The sequence below is a fragment of the Ictidomys tridecemlineatus genome, chromosome 13 (genome assembly GCF_052094955.1).
Source record: "Ictidomys tridecemlineatus isolate mIctTri1 chromosome 13, mIctTri1.hap1, whole genome shotgun sequence".
NCBI lineage: Eukaryota > Metazoa > Chordata > Mammalia > Rodentia > Sciuridae > Ictidomys > Ictidomys tridecemlineatus.
This window is the reverse complement of record NC_135489.1, coordinates 96,868,412-96,885,200: the sequence shown is the minus strand read 5'-3', so window position 1 is coordinate 96,885,200 and position 16,789 is coordinate 96,868,412. Positions and strand designations below refer to the sequence as shown.

Sequence of the window (16,789 nt, the reverse complement as noted above, 5' to 3'; positions counted from 1 at the left end):
TGAAATAAACTAGACACAGAAGGACAGATAGTGTACGATCCACTTCTGTGAGGGACCTGCGGTCGTCCAAATCAGAGAGAGAGAGAAAGCAGAATGGTGGTTTTCAGGGGCCATAGGGATGGAAGAAAAATGGGAAGATACTGTTTAAATGTTGAAAACTTATGCTTGGGAAAGTGGGAAAGTTCTAGAGATGGATGGTGGTGAAGATTGCACAACATGTGAATGTGCTTAGTGCTGCTCCCTGTAGATTTAAAAATGGTTAAGATGGCACGATGGTAGTGTCCCCCAAAGTAAGGATGGTGTCCCGGAAAGGGCCTTGTGTTAAAGGTTTGGTTAAAGGTGTGGTGTTGAGTAGAGCTGTGGACCTTTAAGAGGCGGGGCTTAGTGGGAGATCCTAGGTCATGGGGGTGTGCCCTCAGAGGGGATAGAGCAGAAGTCCAGTCCCCCAGTCTCTCTCTGCTCCCTGACGCAAGATGTAAGCAGTCTGCTCTCATGCAGGCCCCACCACGCTGTGCTGAGTAACAACGGGGCCACCCGATCTCAGACGAGCACCTCCAGAACCATGAGCTAAACGGACTCTTCTCTTTAGAAGTTAATCACCTCAGGCATTTCACTGTCGTCATGGAAAACTGACTGATACAAATGGTAGATTTCGTTAAGTGTATTTTAACACAATTAAATTTTTAAAATCCAAACCAGTGGTTTAGTATAAAGAACGTGGCGGGCGGGTATGGTGGAACGCAGCCATAGAGCAGTTGTCTAGCAAGTATGAGGCTCCCGGGTTGACCTCCAGCACGGCCAAAAAGAAAAAAGAGGTGGGCCATCATGGAGATACATGGCTAGATGTGCAAGAAAGTAAACAGAAGTCCATGTGAGCCGTAGAATCCAGGGGAGAGTGTCTGGGTGCTCACAATCAGTGTTTCCATTTGTTCAAACATTTTTACAACAAAAAATGGTGGGAAATAAGACAAGCAGGATGCTCCAAGAGGGGAGGAGACGCCACTGTGGAAACAGCGTGGTCCTAGCCGGGTCTGCCGATGCACAGCTGTACATCTAGTGACTCAGGAGGCTGGGGGGAGGAGGATCACAAATTTAAGGCCAACCTCAGCAACTTAGTGAGACCTTGTCTCTAAATAAAAAAATAAAATAAAATCCAAAGGGCTGGAGAGGTGGATGGGTGGCTCAGTGGTTAAGTTCCCCTGGGTCCAATCCCCTGTCCAAAAAAAAAGAAAACCACATGGGCCCCGCTGAATAGAGGCAGGGCCCTGGGGTCAGGCAGGGAGTCCACACAGCTCCCACAGCGACCACGATGTCCTGACACACAGACTCAGTTTTTAATCTTCCTGTGGACCCTGCAGCTATGTGGCAGTGAAGGGGACAGAGGGAGCCCACATTGTCACTACTGCCCGGGACACAGGCACGGAGAGTGAGGACCTCCCTGCTCTCCAGTGCCTCGTCATGTCTGATGGACGCTGGTGGCTGGGAGGGGACCCCGTCAGGCATTAATCAGGTCAGCCGCCACCCTGTACCAGGAGAGCACACCCAGGATCCCCAGCATGAGACTCTGAACAGAGCTGGGCTCCGAAATCAGGCCCTTCCGCCGAGAACAGCTGTGTGACGCGGGGCGAGTCACTTCATCTCTCTGAGCTGCGGTGTTCTGGGAAATGCAGAGTGTGTCAGGCAGCTGTCGTGCAGATTGTGTGAATTAATGCTTGAAAACGCAAGTGGCCGTCCCCTGGTGGGCTGGTTAGTTGGAACAGCAGTCCTGCTGCGGCACCCAGCACCATGGCACTAACTGCAGATCTAAGGGGAGGGTGAGGCCTGGGACAGGTCTGTGGCCTCCTTTCTTGCAGTATCTGATGCAAAGCCAGAAAGACTTGTCCCATGACCGACCAGAAAGGGATCTGGGCTCCAGGGACCTGCTCCTCCGGGGCCTTTTTGTTTCAATACCTTTTTCTGGAGGGAAGTGGACCCATGGGTCACTAAGGGACAATTCCGATGTCCCAGCTGGGTCTAGCTTTCATGGTGCCTTCTGAAAAGGGTCTCTAGAGCATGCTGGCCCCAGCTCAGTCAGAACCGTCCCACCCGGCTTTGGAAGACAGGGCGGCCTCCAGACCCTGAAACCACGGGCTGGGGGTCCATGGTAGGCAGACAGTTGTCTCCAACGTCCCCTGTCTCCTGCCCACTACGGAGGGCCCTGCCAGTGATTCGAAGGGATCTTTGCAGATCAGACCCAGGAGCAAGCACAGGCCTCGTCAGTGAGCAGGCCTGGCACAGGGACCCACAGGGAGCTCCTGGGCTGCTGGGACACGTGTGGGCGTCACAAGATCAAGGGAGGGTATACAGGAAGAGGGGATGGCTCTGTGTGTCACCCTGGAACCCCAGGGAGCAAGGCTGGAGGGGGCTCACAGGGCTCAGCTCCGGCACCTCAACCGCACCAGCCCCACCGCACACACCTGGGGACACAGGGCATCAAGGGAGCTGACCTTGTCCTCCTCCCAGGAGCTTTAGAGAGAGGCCGCTGTGCTGGGGGATTCGGGAGACTGAAGAGTTTGACTGTGGGAGAGTCATCTTTCGCTCTTCCTTGGTGACAGAAGTGGCCGTCCCCCATCTGGACCGTGAGTCCACCTGTGAAGCACAGTTCTGAAGGAGTTCTTGGCTCGGAGGCCAGAGCGCTAGGTTTTAAGATTCCAAATCAGAATTGGTTCTGATGTCATTGCATAAACCAAGTTTTTTTCTCCCATTCTCCCTCCCTCCAGCAGAGGCCTGGGGCAGCAGACAAGCCAGGGAGCAGGCTCCGTCGCTGAGCAGAAAGGTCCCCAGAGCAGGACAGAGCTGGAAGACTTCCTCCCGCCGGGGGCTCCTCTGCCACTTTTTAATATCCTTGCCTGGACTCTCAGCCCCTCCGTCCACTGCAGCCCTCCCGGGTGCACCCCGCATCCCACCCCTCCATACGCACAGCATCACCCTGAGCCGTTGGCGCCGATGCTGCCCCCAGTCCTCTCCAAACTGCCCCAAAAGGGGGGACGCAAACACAGGCTGCAGCAGCCCCTCCGCTGTGCTAGGAGTAGACGAGTGTTCCAATACGGAAGGAAGGACAACCTCAAGGTACGGGGGGACTATCTTTTAACAAACCCAATAACAGGGCAGAGAACCCCCCAGAGAACATGACAAGACGACTTGTTACGAAGACAAGGATGTCTGGGATGTAACGATGCACAGGAACCACCCAGGCAGACCTCTAAAGGTGCGAAGAGGGGAGGCCATTCTGGAGCACCACGCGCTGGCTCTGTGTCAGGCCATCGGGGGGAGATGGTAGAGGGGGCGCGTATCCAGCAACATCTGCGAATCTTGAACTTCAGGGCAGAGGCTTCCACTTAGCACCATGGGATCCATGGAAGACGCCGAGTGCCTTATAATTCCTGAAGACACTAATGCCTAAAAATTCCTGAGGGAAGATTATTTTCTACCTGGAATCCTAGATTTAGCAAAGTATTAGTCATGGGTAGAGATAGACCAAAGACATTTTTATATACATAAGCATTCATAAAATTAACCTTCCTTGCACCTTTATCAAGTAACTACTGGGATAACCTCTGGCAAAATGAACAAGACGAAAGAACAAAGGAACATTGGGCCCAAGCTAGGAGAGTGAAGGAGAAGGCCCAGCAAGAAAATATGCCACAGGCTTAAAGATGGAACAGTCCAGATTTGGTGAGTTTATGGAAGTATCCAGAATTGAAGGCTCTTGGGGAAAGAAAGAAGACTAATAAAATAAATTATTAAAATTAAACATTTGAGGACAATATTTTTTTAAGTGGCTAGAAAAGTATACAAGTGGAAAAAATGAGGCGATTAAAAACTCCAGGAGAAACAAAAGGTTCCCACAAGACAGGAAATGTGAATATTGGAACCTCAGTAAACAACATTTACCTTACTATTGTAATAATATATTAATTATGGATTTAACTGTACTAGAAAATGTGATAGAAGACACAATAGCATGGGGTAAGTAACTCTGTCATTACAAAAAGTCAAACAACTACATCTCCAACAGATCAAGACATGATGATGTAAGCATATTAACTAAAGGCACAAAAGTCACTGCCAAAAGAAATAACACCAAAAAAGTAGTTCAAAAGTGAGTGACTGGGCTGGGGCTGGGGCTCGGCAGTAGCACACTTGCCTGACATTTGTGAGGCACTGGGTTTGATTCTCAGCACCACATATAAATAAATAAAAATAAAGGTCTATTAACAATTTTAAAATATATATATTAAAAAAAAAGTGAGTCACTATGAGGAATAGGACTCTGGTATCTTAGAGAGGGACAGAAGGACCAAGGGGATCTATTCTTTTTACTTTGAGACTTTCAATTCTATTGAATTCTTTGTGCAATAAACATGATTTACATTAATGAATAATAATTTCAATAAATAAATATTGCCAAAGGACAATAAATCAATATCTGCCTGTGAAAAAGCAGAAAGAAGTAGAGTACCAAATGAAGGTGAAAGTGGTGCATTCAGTAACAAAATCCAGGGAGCAGGGCTTCCAAAAGACAGGCACAAAATTCAGGCAGAAGGGTATATTAGTCAGTCCCCATGACTGTAACAAAATACCTGAAATAATTAACTTACAAAAGAGAAAAGGTTCATTTGGGCTCACAGAGATTTCAGTCCATGATTGATTGGCCTTGTCCCACTGGTGCCAGGGCAAGGCAGCTCATCATGGCAGGAGCGCATGGTGAAACTGTTCACCTCATGGCCATGGTGTGAAGAGAGAGGAGGGAGCTGGGGGTCCCGAAATCCCCTTCAAGGGCCTAACCTCCTCCCACTTGGCCCCACCTCTTCAGGGTTCCACCACTTCCCAGTAGTGCCACAGGCTGGTGACCAAGCCTTTAACGCTGGGCCTTGGGGGACACATAAAACCATAGCAACGGGGAAGGCAAGGCGAGAGCAGATCCAAGTACCTGGAGAGGCTGACCGTCAATTAAAACGCCTTGATTCACTCACTTCTTTTTTCATTTTTCCAATCAGTCCTGGGAAGTGGTTGCTTCTTGGTGACCCCAGACGCCCGTGGAGAGCAGAATTTGCTTTCCCGGGTGCTGCTGGGTTTCTGCACACACTCAGGGAGCTGCCAGGAGAGCCCAAGAAACGCTCTCCTCAGCAGGGAGAATCAGCACGGTTTCTGGAGACAGTGCTGCCTGGGAACCGCCCCATGTCTGTCTGGATCCAAAAGAATGTTAACAAAACCTCTCAGGGGGAAGAGGGTTGTCTAGGTGACTGCAGAAAATTGACCGTTTTCCAAGACAACCATGGCATGGTTTCAGTCTAGGCTGTAAGTGGTGCATCTGGTTCAGACAACTTAGGGAAATGGTGACTCAGTGGGAAACTGAGTGGACGAGGGAGGGTACATCTTTGTGTCGAATCTACAAGAATTCGAGAAAGATTGGAGCTATGATAAACTGAAGCAAGAGTACACCTTCTCGATTTGCCAACAATTTGACGCTTGTTGTTGTCGTTGTTGTTCTGCTTTTATTTTTGCTTTTGGCTCCAGGGATTAGACCTGGGGTACTTTACCACGGAGCTACATCCCCAGCCTTTTTAGTTTTTGAGACCGGGTTTTACCAAGCTGCCAAAGGCCTCGCTAAACTGCCGAGGCTGGCTTTGAACTTGCGGTCCTCCTCCCTCGGCCTCCTGAGTTGCTGGGATTGCAGGTGTGCAGCACCAGGCTGACAGTTGGGTGTTTAATGCCTGACAGTGGCTTTTGTGTCTCCCCATTCAGGTGCAGCATGTCGTAAGCTTACTTGAGTCTACTGCTGGTAGCTGTTCGCCAGGACCCTTCTGAGCCTCCAGAGAAGTGCAGCAGGAGAAGTACTGCCCTGAAAAGACCCCCCCAGCTACACCTGCCGGAGGTGGGGTCTCCAGTCCTCGGAGCCCGGGGCCTTGGGCTGGCAGCTCATGGGATTTGGGCTCAGGAGGGTTGACACTGGGTCCTCTCTGAACTGATGGAGGTCTCTTACCTCAAATGGGTCCTTTTCTCTCTGGGTACAAGATGATCATATTGATCTTCCCCGAGTGCCACAGCAAAATGTCTTAGACTCAGCGGATTAAACACCCACAGTCATTTCTCCCAGTTCTAGGGGCAGGGAAGTTCAAGGTCAAGGTGCTGGCAGATTCGGTTCCCGGTTCCCGGTGAGGGCCTGAACCCTGGCTTGCAGTCACCCTCCCAGTGTGAGCTCTCACGGCAAAGAGCGGGGAGACGCAGAGACACGGAGAGCACACGCTGGTGTCTCTTTGTCTCCTCACCATGAGGTGGAAGGCACCACCCTGGGACCTGTCTAACCTGAACCACTCCTCTACCCTCAGGGACAGCCACGCTGGGCATCAGGGATTCAGCATAGGAACTTTGAGAGGCCCAGTTCAGTCCAGAACAATGGTCCAACCACCAGCAACCCCCACCACCACCGCTGCAGTCAAGTTTCCATCATGATGGACCAGAGACGCTCCGTCCAGCACCATCCTGACAGCCGATGCTCCCAATGTCGGGGTTCAGGGTAGGCTGGAGGTCACCAGGAGACATTGGGATCCTCAGTGACGCTGGACAGAGCCCAACAGGTACAGAGAGCCACCTCAGGGCAGAATGAACACACAGCTGCAAACCCCCTCGTTCCTGTGCATTGGGGGAATCTGGGGACCTTTCCCTGTCACCCCGGGAAGTTGTGCCCTGCTGGAAGAGGAAACCCTGACACTACAAATAAGAAAACAAAATGTGCCCCCCGTCTGCCTGGGCTGCCAGGAGCTAAGGTCTTCCTGGGCGCTGCTCTGGGGGAAGCCACCGGGGGCTGTTGAAGAAGCGGATTGGCTCTGTCTGATTTCATCACTGACAACCTTTCTCGTCTTCCCCAACTCTCCATTAACTGCTCTCACCTCCTGATGGACGCCAAAGAGACAAAGCCAATGTTCTGGTTTCACAGGGAAAAGAGGGGGGCGGCCAGGCTGAGGAGATGGCCAGCCTCCGTGTGCAGTGGACTCTGAGCAGCAGGCAGGACGCAGGGGAAAGCAAGCATCCAGGGTGCAGAAGCAGGTGCCACATGGGCCATGGAGTCCTGGGCTCCAAAGCCCAGAGCGGTGGCCAGGACTCGCCCAGGCCACAGGCAGCTGTGCAGGCCCCGTGTCTCCACAGGCAGGAGGAGGAATGTCCCAGGATTCCCTACGGGGCAGGACCAGCCTGAAGGTCCTGTCTATTAATCCTGAGAGCCGAGGCATCTCCTGAGGCTGACCATGGCTGGGCTCTGTGCTGGGCATTTACAGTCACTGTGGACTGAATTATGTCCCCCTAAATTCATGTTGAAAGCGTAACCCCCAACGTGGCGGTATTTGGAGCCTTTAAGGAGGTTAAATGACGTCCTAAGGGTGGAGTTCCAATCCAAGGGGACTGGCATCTCTACCAGAAGAGAAAGAGACCCAGAAATCTCTTTCTCTCTGTCTCTGTGAAGGAGGCTGTCTGCAAGTCAGTCAAGTAACCCCAACCAGGAATCAAAGCCTCCTGGAACCTTGCCCTGGAACTTCTCAACCTCCAGACCTGTGAGGAAACCAAGGCACCCCGTCTGTGGTGTTCTGTGACAGCGGCCCTCACCGACAGACACAGCATAAGATACTTCAAACACAAGTTGCTTTACTTTACCCTAAAAAGTCTGATCAATTTAAGCCTCCTAAGTCCCCTATACCGGTTTTGCCATTACCTTTTTTCCTCGCTCAAAATCTTTTTTTTTTTTTAATATTTATTTTTTAGTTCTCGGCGGACTCAACATCTTTGTTGGTATGTGGTGCTGAGGATCGAACCCGGGCCGCACGCATGCCAGGCGAGCGCGCTACCGCTTGAGCCACATCCCCAGCCCCTTCGCTCAAAATCTTGATGAGTACCTGGGCAGGACAGTGGCTGGGGGCGTGAGGCCAGGTACCCCAGGCCCTAGAAACCCAGTGATCAAAACTGACTCCGGTGGGGTTGGGGTTGTGGCTCAGCGGTAGAGCGCTTGCCTCGAATGTGCGAGGCCCTGGGTTCCATCCTCAGCACCACATAAAATTAAATCAATCAATCAATCAATCAATAAATAAATAAATGTATTGTGTACAACTACAACTAAAAAAAATAAATATTTAAAAAGACCCTGACAAACCCGTAACAACGGGAGAAATCGGGGAAGTTGCCCAAAAGCTGTCATCCCCCAAGCCACCAGGCTCAGCTGGTGTCACAGGTTAAAAACGATCCTTCACGAAGCAGAAAGATCTTCGCAGGATGACGGACTCAGAGGCTCATGAAGAGAGGCCACCGATCCCAACATCTGCAAAACAGGACATCTGGCCTTGTCGCCAGTGTGGGTGAGAGGAAGCCCGGTGTGGTGGCTGCGTAGCTTCCAGCAATGTCGCCACACCTGTCCCATTCCCAAGATCCGTTTCCCGGCAGCTGCTCTATGGAATCAAAACCCACGATGCAGCGCTTCAGTTGAGGGTGGATTTCAAAACTCATATCTCAGGATCCTTCCCCAATTAATGCAGAAAACCACCACCTGGCACTTACGTTCCGTGTGTGAGGACTCGTCTTGCCTTCTCCAAAAGCACGTCAGTGCCCCGAGTTGCCACCCGTGGCCGGTGGCAGCAGGACTTGCAGGGACAACCAAGGCCATTTTTCACTCCATTGGAAAGACTGCAGACATGGCTTCAAGACCACAAGCATCGTGGCGAATTCACAGGCTCTTATCCGCCTTTCAGGGCACGGAGGGGCCGTGGGATGGGGGTGTTAGGAGGTCTGGGGCCCCTTCTTTTCTGTATGGACTCAGCAAGGTCCTTTTCTTTGGCTTTCGAGGTCCCTTGAAGGAGCCACCCGCCTCCTCAGGGCTCATGTGGTCAATGCCTTTACCTGTGGAGGTCTGCTGGGTGCCATGTGCGGATCCTGTTTGTTTGTTTCTGATTAATGTTGTAAAAACTCACGTCCAATCTCAGGTTGGTGGGGAATCTGTCTTTCCCCCAAGGTCTTCAAAACAGTCTGGCTGGAACAGGAAACTGACAAGTCTCTTCCCAGGTGCCATGTAGAGTACCACCCGCCCCTCCTCTCTTGGGGCATAAGCAATGCTGGTTAGGAGTTCTTGTTGAAGGTTAAGGGTGAAATGCCGTTGGTTGACTAAATCGACCTGAGAACGTAGTTTGGTCTTGTTCCTAATTGGCTCAGATATAAGATGGTGTCATTAAGTCCAGGTGAAGCCGGAATTAGACAGGCAGTCAGCACAGACAGGTAAATGGAGTCAGGTCAATCAAGGAGGCCAATTTTGAGTGAGTCCAGGAAGTCGGAGGCTGTCCCCTGGCGATTAAAATGTTAATTTCTTCAGAGCCCTTCCTCACCTTATCAAGAACCTGCCCCTGCGCCTACCTGTTGTCAAGGTCACCTGTCCCAGAGCGAGCTTTGAGCTTCGCTAATGTCCAAACTTCAACATGTGGGGAAACAGGACGTGTAACCAGCGGTATCACAGGCAGCATGAATCATGTGCAAAGTTAATTTCTTTAAGCCTCAGCAACAACAAAAATAAAAACAATAAAAAGTTGTAGTAGGAAAAATTTTTTTTAAAATAATAATAATAATCACTAGATGACATGAGTGTTTCCTTGCAGAGACACTGAGGTAAAAGGACCTCCAGGACCTTCCAGAGACGCGTAGCTGGAGGGTGGCAGAAACTGTGCCCCAACCAGGCCAGCATAGCGCCAGAGCTGGATCCTCCCCCTCCTCCCCCTTTCCATCCCCCTCCTCCTCCCCCTCCCCCTCCCCCTCTTCCTCCTCTCCCTCCCCCTCCTCCTCTTCCCTCTCCTCCCCCTCCTCATCTCCCTCCTCCTCCCCCTCCCCTTTCTCTTCCTTCTCCTCCCCCTCCCCATCCCCCTCCTCCTCCTCCCCCTCCTCCTCCCTACTTTCTCTCTCTCTCTCCTTTCTATCTCTATATCCAAAATGCAGGACCAGCTCCAAAAGAACACTGAAGACTAGCGCAGGTCTCTGCCACACGTCCCACAAGGAGACAGTGAGGGAGCCCAACACACAGCAAGCTTCCTACAAGCCCTCACGGGACACCCCCACACCCCTGTGCAGCTCCTGATAAGAGCCAACTGCTTCCTCTGTGGATTGCAAAGTCACCTCCCCACATGCACACGCCAGGCCACCTCCTCCCACGCCCATGTGGGCAGTCACCAGTGCACTGACAGCAGAGGTGACACAACAGGGACATGAAGAGCTGTTTGGAATTTTGGAACCACCGAGGGAACAAGCCCTGGAGAGACTACAGGGGAAGAGTAGCAGAGAAAACCAAGGTGCCCACCTGCCCACCTGCGCCCTGGCCACAGACACACAGGACTGTCCAGCGGAGACTGCCCAACTGGCCCAAACTGGAAGAAGTGTCCAGCCAGCTCCTAGAGACGTAGGCTCAGGAAGACAGATGTTGCTCTGAGTCTCTACGCTTTGGGACGTTCTGTTAGAAATCCCCACCTGGACGGCTTTCGTAATGAAGAACGTCCTGTCCTTCCACAAACAAAACCGTTTCTGATTTTTAAGAAGATGTGGTCAGAGATTAACAAGGGGCCAAGCCATGTGCAACTCAAATGTAGCTGTGGACCCTTGTTATCTGAGGGGCATTGGTCTAGGACTCCCTGAAGATATAAAGAGCTGTGCGTGCTCAAGCCCCTTGTACAAAATGGAGTGGTGCTGGCCTATCCTCTGTGCACACCCCCCACACACACACACACTTCACCTCTGGACTGCTCACAACACCTAATACCATGTGCATGACTGTTAGACCACATGGGGAACAATGACAAGGGTAATGTCTGCACCTGTTCAGCACAGGTACAATTTTTTTCTTTTCTCAAATATTTTTGATCTGGGCTGAGGATGTGGCTCAAGCAGTAGCACACACGCCTGGCATGCATGTGGCCCGGGTTAGATCCTCAGCACCACATACAAACAAAGATGTTGTGTCCGCCGAAAACTAAAAAAAAAATATATATATATATATATATATATATATATATATATATATATATATATATATATATTTGATCTGAGGTTGGCTGAAGCAGAACCCATGGGTACGGAGGTTAAGTTGTATTCTCCCAGAATCCAGGTGAGGGACGGGAGAAATAGTGAACGGACTCTTCGAGGGAGCTCTGAGGAGGTGGAGGCAACGCATAGGAAGCAGGGCCAGTTTGAGTTTGCCAAAAGCCACTTCTCCCCATAGGCGGAGGTTCACTGGTACCAGCCACATATGAGTCACCTTGTCCCTGGTGAGGGCTCATCTGTAAAGACAGAAACTTCTCCACTTAGGAGTCACTAGAGGCTTAGGAGTAAGTCCCTTTCGAAGTATGCTCTTATTGATCTGCAGACAATGCATTCATACATAAATAAAATAGTCACTGCTGCAGTTTGGATTTCAGATGTCTCCCAGCTCCCATATGCTAAAGACTTGGTTATCAGCCTGGGGTATATTGAGAGGTGGTGGAGCCTTTAGGGGGCGGGGCCTAGTGGGAGGAAGTGAGGTCATGGGGGTGTGGCCTCCAAGGAGATATTAGGACCCCAGCCCCTCCTTTTCCTCTCTTTGCTTTCCAGCCACCATGAGGTGAGCAGCTTTGCTCCTCCACCATGTGCTCCTACCAGGCTGTGCTGCCTCACCACAGGCCCAAAGCTACCAGGGACTGAAACTTCTAGACCATCAACCAAAATAAATTTTTTTTTACTTTTAAGTTGATTGTGTCAGGTATTTCGTCACAGTGATGTGAAGCTGACAAATACAGTGACATCAGTTAAAAGCACTCTATTGTCATGTCCACAAAAACAACAACAAAAGGGTGGTACTCGGCTTTGATTGCTTTTGAGCCCACCAGTGTTGGAGCCCATTAATCAGGGGCCCCGTGCTGAGCCTGGAGCCCTGCTTTGATCTCTTGGCTTCTGGGGAGTTCCCACGGGATACTTTGCCCCTCTTCCTCAGGTGAGAGCTGAAGAGAGAAGTTCCTTCAGCAGGGGCTGCAACCGCAACTGAACAACTGCACTGTCATTGTGAGTCCGTGCAATGAAAGAGCAGTGTTGAGAAGCAAGTAACAACTGTGCAGAGGAGACACCTGCAGAGAACTGAACCAGGTGACCCAGTGAACGTCATCAGTCTTGCACATATCAGCCTCACCCACACCCAGAGGGACACAATGTCACTTTTATGATATTCTTCCCAAAGTGCGCGACCTAAGTTTAATCATGAGAAAAGATCAGACAAACCCAACTTGAAAAATGTGCAACAAAATCTTGGCCAGTACTTTTCCAAAGTCTAAAGATCTCGATGTAAACAAACAAACAAAACAAACTAGGGAACCACTCTAGACTAAAAGAGACCAGGGACCCTGGCTGACTCAATGCAGATATTGGACTGGGTTCTGGCCAAGTGAAACCCAGCAGGACAGCATGGATGCAATGGACAAAGATCACCAGGTTCCCCTGGAACTGGCCATTGTAATGTCACTCTGTGAGATGCCAACACTGGGTAAGATGGACTGAGGCATTTGGGAATTCTTTATTCCATTTTTTTTTTTTTTTTGCGCACTTTACTCCAAAATTATTCCGAACGTAAAAGTTTAAAAATAAATAAACAAAAGCTCTTCAAAATTTAACAAGAAGATAAAGGAGGAGGAGGGGAGAAAGAAAAGGAAGCCAACAATCTTGGATGATGTGGATCCCCTTTAAAATTCGACAGGGGCTGGGAGCGTGGCTCAGTGATGGAGTACTTGCCTGGCATGCAAAAAGCCTTGGGTTCCGTCCTCAGCACCACAACAATAAATAGATCTAGGGAGGAGAGAAATTATAATCTTTATTCCTTCTGCTGATGGATACAGTGGCTTAAGCCTGGAATCCCAGTGACTGGGGAGGCTGGGTAAGGATCTTAAGTTCGAGGCCAGCCTCAGCAATTTAATGAGATCCCATCTCAAAATTTTCAAAAAGGGCGGCTGTGGCTGGAGCTCAGAAGTTAAAGGTAGAACACTCCTGGGTTCAATGCCCAGTATAGGGGAAAAACTATTTCATTCTGGTGCCCGTCCTCAGAGGACTGAGAGATAGCCATGGAGTGGACATCAGCTGTTTGGAGCCACTCTGAAACATGGCCTCCTTCTTTGGGGTAACTAGCCCCGAGTTTTCACCTAGGTATCTTTTCTTCCCTTGACTCACGGTCCGGGGAGTCTGGAGAAGACGTTGCTGATGCCAATTCTAGAAAAGAAGCCGGTGACTCCAGTCCCACCCAGCAGCATAGTCTGTCTCCTGGGCCATGGTGATTCTCCCAGAAGGGAACGTGGCCCAAGGGTGCAGGTTGAATTCTGAGAGTTTTGCCTGTGCCATCAGAAAGGCCAACTCTCGTTCCCAAGCCCCACCTTCACCGAACGTGAATGAAAACCGAGGAAGCCAAATCTGCTGGGGTGACCAGCACGGCCAAGTCTGTCCAGGGAGTCGCCAGTCCTGAAGGGGCGGAAATCAGTCCTGCTGACGACCCTTGATCCCATCAAGCCACACGGCGTGTCCAACCTGTGGACTCTTCCGATTATGAAAGCTAACCGAGTCCTTTCTTCAGGAGTATTGGGTTGTCACTGCTTCTTGCAGCTAAGAGAACCAAGTTCGGCCAAGCTCGGTCTGCTATGAAACAGGAAAGATGGCTCACCTGTACACCCAGGGTACCTGAGTCCTGGCGTTTGAAAGCCAACCTCGGAGGGTATCCCACAGGCATGTGGGCCCCCCAGAGCTGCTTCTGGGAGAACAAAGGTGTTGCATTGGCCAACCCTTCCCCCAGTCTTGATGTTATCAAAATCCACCCACTTAATTAACAGGAAAGCGAGTCTTTGTTATGATCCGTGCACACCACTCACCCCATCTGAGTTCCTGGGTGGAGAAAGGGTGGCCATCATGTAGACACAGACATGGGCTGCCCGCCTGGGTGCCTGGCTCTGGGCCTCTGCTCTGTCCCCTGCTGTCCCTCTGCTGCCCTGCACAGCCTGGATGCTCTTCACCTCTAACTCTCCAACACCTAGTGCTCCTTAGAGAGGGCCCACGGGAAGTCCTGGACCACCAGCCTTCTCCCATAAACAAGTCAGCCTCCTTCATGGCTCCAGTTTGGTCGAAAAAGGCCTTTGGTTGATGTCTGAGCCCCAGTGAAGGCAGAGGGATCTCCACCTCCACCCACTGGTACCTGCACCTCAAGGAGTCAGTCAGATGAGGCTTCCAGAGGTTGAAGGTGCCGCCCAGCAAATGACCACCAGGGGGCAGCGTGGAGCAGTTCCCGCAGCGGCCTCGCTGACCCTCCTCCACACTGGCCGAGGCCTTAAAGGAGAAAGGAAGTCCAGCCAGCTAGCACTAGCCAGCCCTGGGCAGCAGCTTGCAGATTCTCCCCCCTCTGTCCCCTTGTAAAGTTTCCAAATTTCTTATAAAGAATCATTACCAAATAAAAGTCGTTGATATAAAGGAGGCCAGGTCAGCAGACGCCCATTTTTCTGCATCAACAGTCCCCACATTGTTCTAATTCATATATTCATCCAACCACAAAGGGCCAAGAAAGGAGGCAGGGACCACTCTGGGACCACCCTGAACAAGGGAGATTTACACCCCCGAGATTCACTCTGCCTGACTCTCTAACTCCACCCTCATCCTGGAGAAAGGGGGCCTCTTGTCCTGTGTCCAGTTATTTTCTTTGCAGCAGAATCCCATTTCCACTACCAAAGGAGAAGCACTCGCCCTGGCACTCCCGAGCACACCTCCCGGGGCCCTCTGCCATTCCGTCTTGAACTTTCCATGTAGCCATTCCTTCCGACATTTGTAGTCTTTTTATGAGGTGCCTTTCCAGTTTCTCTGCATCCAGCCTCAACTGTGAGGACGAGTCTGAACACTGCACACAGTGAGAAGAGTCTCACGGTGGAGAGGAGTGTGCTGGGGAGCCTGAGGTTCCCACAGTAGCCTCTTTTTGGGTGAGAAGTTACCCGAGATTGAACTCAGGGGCAACTGACCACTGAGCCATCCCCAGCCCTATTTTGAATTTTACTTAGAGACAGGGTCTCACTGAGTTGCTTAGGGCCTCACTGTTGCTGAGGCTGGCTTTGAACTTGCGACCCTCCTGCCTCAGCCTCCCGAGACCCTGGGATCACAGGTGGGCGCCACCGCACCCAGCCCCACAGCAGCCTCTTGCCCAGTGTCTAGCACTGAACTCTGTGTCTTAAGCATGATGATTCTTTACACCCGGGGTTCTTGGCGTAGGCTGAGTTGTGTCCTCCGTGATTCATAAGTTAAAGCCCCAACGTGGCTATGTTTGGAGAAGACGCCTTTTGGGAGGTGACTTAGGCTAAATGCCATCATAGGAGGGAGGGGTCCCAAATACGATAGGACCTGCATCCTCAAGAGAAGACAAGAGCACCCCCTTTGTCCACCCCACACCCTGCCGTGCGCACAAAGGAAAGGCCACTTGAGGGCGCCCTCTACCAGCCAGGAAGACAGCCCTCACCAGCACCCTTGATCTCAGACTCCCTGCCTCCAGAACCGTGAGAAAATTAATGGCTGTTGTTTTCACATCTGCAGAGGCACAGATGACCATGAGCGGTCGCCTCTTGGGATCCTAGGACAGAGAATGAGCAGAAGGTTTACCTGCCCACAGCCACCTGGGCTGAGAGTGCCCTGCACTGCGCTACCCCCAGCACGACACCCAGACCTGAATGCCAAAAGTCGCTCAGGATCCATGTGCTTCTGTCCCTCACTTTGCCCAGGACTGAAGACCTCCAGCTGCTGCTGCTGCGGCTGGTGCACTGTGACGTGTTCCTGCACAATTAACCCTCCCCTTCCCTTTGCCCCCCCTCCCCGGGTTGGGACGTGCAGAGCTCTCCCGCTGTTCCAGGAGGTCTCGGCAATAAGCAGTGCCCTGGGGCCAGGACACAGGGAGCTAGATCCATCCCTAACCTCACTTTGGGGTGGGACTGCAGGGGACCCACGGTGGGGACACCCTGGCAGGAATAAGGCAGAGCTGTGTCCAGGGACGCTCCAGCATCAGCTGCCTCCCTCACAGCCCACGGGAGGCCGGTGCAGACCTCTCCGGAAGCCTCTGCCTCCCCACCACGGCTGCCACCCACTGGCCCCCACGGCCTCTTCCCCATTTGGGGAGACCTGAGTTGAAGAGCATCTTCTAGAGGCGTGGGACACGAGGCCGAGCCGCCATGCCCCTCCTCCCCCTCCTCTGCCACCCCTCCTCCTGTCCTCCCTCTCCCTCGTCACCTACCAGCAAACCAGAAAGCTGCTGTCCCCCTTCCAGAAGTGCCCCCTGGACCCTTTGTCCTCACGGACCTGGCTCATCCTGCAGAGACGGCTTCTCTCAGGGAGTCCGACTCTTCTTCTCTGTCTTTCCCTCACCTAGCTTATCAGAATAAGGGGGAAGCTTAAGGTCAACTCTTTTTATATTATTTTTAAGAAGAATAACAGTTTTTAAATCAATTAAAGAATTCTATCAGGTGCAGCCGTGCACGCCTGTAATCCCAGTGGCTCGGGAGGCTGAGGCAGGAGGATCGTGAGTTCAAAGCCAGCCTCAGCAACTCACTGAGGCCCTAAGCAACTTAGGTAGACCCTGTCTCAAAAACTTAAAAAATGGGTTGGAGATGTAGCTCAGTGCTTGAACATCCCTGGGTTCAATCCCTGGTACAAAAAAAAAAAAAAAAAAAAAAAAAAACCTACAAGAAGAAATTATCTAAAATAA

General features: G+C 51.4%; 1 long non-coding RNA gene and 1 pseudogene across 1 annotated transcript; one reads left to right on the top strand and one right to left on the bottom strand.

Annotated features, from left to right (window-relative positions):
• Positions 1–619: 619 nt before the first annotated feature.
• Positions 620–6,301, bottom strand: LOC120885061 (uncharacterized). Its single transcript, XR_013430108.1, has 2 exons — positions 2,487–6,301; positions 620–1,069 (listed from the first exon to the last, which is right to left on the bottom strand). It is a non-coding gene; the product is annotated as an uncharacterized LOC120885061 (long non-coding RNA).
• Positions 6,302–8,301: 2,000 nt separating this feature from the next.
• LOC110597120 (mitochondrial nicotinamide adenine dinucleotide transporter SLC25A51-like) lies at positions 8,302–9,187 on the top strand (annotated as a pseudogene).
• Positions 9,188–16,789: the final 7,602 nt, after the last annotated feature.